General features: G+C 41.6%; 1 pseudogene; it reads left to right on the forward strand.

Annotated features, from left to right (window-relative positions):
- LOC102993736 (mitochondrial ribonuclease P catalytic subunit-like) overlaps window positions 1–2,409 on the forward strand; it is a 4,721-nt pseudogene extending 2,312 nt beyond the window's left edge.
- Window positions 2,410–3,094: the final 685 nt, after the last annotated feature.

Raw genomic sequence — 3,094 nt, forward strand, 5'->3', positions numbered from 1 at the left:
AAATGGTACAGATGAACCGGTTTGCAAGGCAGAAATAGAGACACAGATGTAGAGAACAAATGTATGGACACCAAGGGGGGAAAGCGGTGGGGGGTTGGTGGTGGGATGAACTGGGAGGTTGAGATGGACAGATATACACTAATATGTATAAAATAGATAACTAGTAAGAACGTGCTGTATAGAAAAATAAAATTAAATTCAAAAAAATAGCATATTCAGTAACCCTAAGATAATGTTTTAATGCTTAATTCTTTGTCTTAGTAAGATTTAGAAAATCTAATATTAAAATTCCTTAAAAAACTTTTTTTGGGAATTTCCTCCGTGTTTATGATTGCATGGTACGTGGGTGCTGCTGTTCTCGGACTGGAATGTAACAGGCACCAGAGGATTCCTGCTCTGTCCCCTGGTCCTGGAACTTGCGACCGAGGTTGGATGTCCCCATATCCTTGTTTAACGGAGAGAACTCAACCAAGCTTCGTTGCTGCTAGCCCCAAAAGCATTTGATTTGTCTGTGAGAAGCTGAAAATCATCTTTTAGAAAATTGCGCTTAGATTCTCTGCCCCCTACCCGCAAATCCCTTAATTATGCTGTAGAAGTTGGGGCTTTTTGAACATCTCTCTTACAATCTGGTTCTGATTTAACTGCATAATGACTTTCTTTTTTTTTTTTTTTGCGGTACGCGGGCCTCTCACCGTCGTGGCCTCTCCCGTCGCTTTCTATTTCACTGATATTCGAAGCTTTCCTAAACTTTGGAAGAGCAACCCATACCTTGGGCTAGGCCCAGGTCACTCTTCTCTCTTTCTGTTAAGACTGTTATGGCATCAGGAACCAAGAGAAGTGGTTTTCTCTCAAAACAGTGTCTCCACAAAATACCAAAGCAATGAATCTGCTGATTGCCAAAGCCAGATATGTCAGGAAGAAAGATGAGGGCAGTAATACGCAAGTTGCTGCTGATTCTGCTGACATGTTTGCAGCTGGAGCGGCTAAGAAGAGATAACAGATGAATCCTCCGAGTAAAGAGCACGTCTTGCCACTGGTGAAGAACATTATTCAACTCCCGACAAAACCTTTGAATTCAGAAGAGTGGGATAAACTTAAGGAAGATTTCAAAGAAAAGGCTAACTTTGAAAATTGGATCATTTCACAGATGGTTAAATGCCATATTTCTGTAGATGTGGCCAAATCTGTGCTGGCCTAGGTAGCTGCAAAAAACAATGGTATTGTAAGCTATGATTTGCTGGTCAAGTATTTGTATCTCTGTGTTTTTCATAAGCAGACATCAGATATTATTGATGTCTATGAAATCACGAAAGCCAGATACAAGCGTTTAGAATCTGGAGCGTACACTCTTCTCATCCAGGGATTAATCCATACAGACAGATGGAGAGAGGCCTTGCTGCTGTGAGAGGACATCAAACAAATCATGATTCCTTAAAAAAAGAACTATAGTGACTGTATCTAGGGAGCCCTCTTTCATCAAGATGTAAATGTAGCTTGGAATTTGTATCAGGAGTTGTTAGGTCATGATATTTTTCCTATGCTGGAAACATTAAAAGCCTTCTTTGATTTTGGAAAAGATGTGAAAGATGATTGCATTCAAACAGACTACGTGACATTCTTTTGTATCTAAGAAATAATCAGCTATATCCTGGGGAGTCATTTGCACACAGTATAAAAGCATGGTTTGAAAGTGTTCCTGGAGAACAATGGGAAGGAGAGTTCACCACAGTCCAGCAAAGTCGTCAGTGTTTGGGCTGTGGAAAAACTGTAGAGTCTATTCACCTGAGTTCAGAAGAGTATGAATTTCTCGAGGAAAAAATCATGAGGGATAGGATAGATGGAGGTGACCAATACAAAAGGACACCTCAGCAACTTGAGATTTCAGAACTTTGTAAAATACTGTCCTCCTTTTGATATTGTCATTGATGAGCTCAATGTTGCCGAAATGTTTCCTAAAGCTCGTGAATCTCAAGTTCTCTTGGATGTGGTCTCTCCACTAGCCAAGCAGAATCTTCAAGTGCTGGTCCTGGGCTGGAAGCATATGTTAATGCAGAATTCCTGGTGGAGGACGGATGATATGGAAAACGTGCAAAAGCAAGCCAGCTTTTTTTTTTCCTGACAACATCTCAGAGGATGCGGTTCCTTCTGTATGCCAAACTGCACTCAGGGAACCACTGCAAGCTTATCACAAAAGATCTGATGCGGGACCACAAGGCCCGTGTTCCTGATTCCAAGACCCAACACCCGTTCTTTAAGTGGCAGCAAGGACATCAGCTGGCAATTGTTTGTAGGCATCCGGGATCAAATATAACTTTTCAGGATATTCTCTTCTTTGACACCATGGTGCAAACAACTGGAGGCTCGGGGCACATACCTTACGATGACAACCTGGTGGAAAGATATTCCTAATGCTAAACTTGTGTTTGGGTGTCCTCCTGGCTGGCATCAGAGGTCTTAAGTTGATGCTTGTTTAGAGTATTGCTTCTATCCTGTTTGTCCTGTTTGGTCCAGTTGGTTTGCATATCAATAAATTGATTTTTAATAAAAAAAAACTTTGTGGGTGGGACTTCCCTGGTGGCCCAGTGGCTAAGAATCCGCCTGCCAATGCAGGGAACACGGATTCAAGCCCTGGTCTGGGAAGATCCCACATGCTGCGGAGCAACTAAGCCCGTGAGCCAAAACTACTGAGCCTGTGCTCTAGTGTCTGTGAGCCACAACTACTGAGCCCGTGTGCCACAACTACTGAGCCCGCATGCCTGGAGCCCATGCTCTGCAACAAGAGAAGCCACTGCAATGAGAAGCCCATGCACCGCAACGAAGAGTAATTAAAAAAAAATATATCTAAAAAAAATTTTTTTTGAAGACAATTTAAAATTTAAGGGAAACAAAGTGTCTGTCTAAAGAAGAGCTGGAGTGAGCTGCTTAGAAAATTCTCAGCTATTCTGAATTGCTCTCCTTTAAAGTATATCCCATAGAAGAGATAATACTGACCAACTCTATTAGACCTATATGAAAATAGGCCATAATTTTTACCTTTTTTTCCTCTGTTTCTAAGACTATATGGAATATTTGAGGAGAAGATTGCCCTCTGCCA

The sequence above is a fragment of the Physeter macrocephalus genome, chromosome 11 (assembly GCF_002837175.3).
Source record: "Physeter macrocephalus isolate SW-GA chromosome 11, ASM283717v5, whole genome shotgun sequence".
Lineage (NCBI taxonomy): Eukaryota > Metazoa > Chordata > Mammalia > Artiodactyla > Physeteridae > Physeter > Physeter macrocephalus.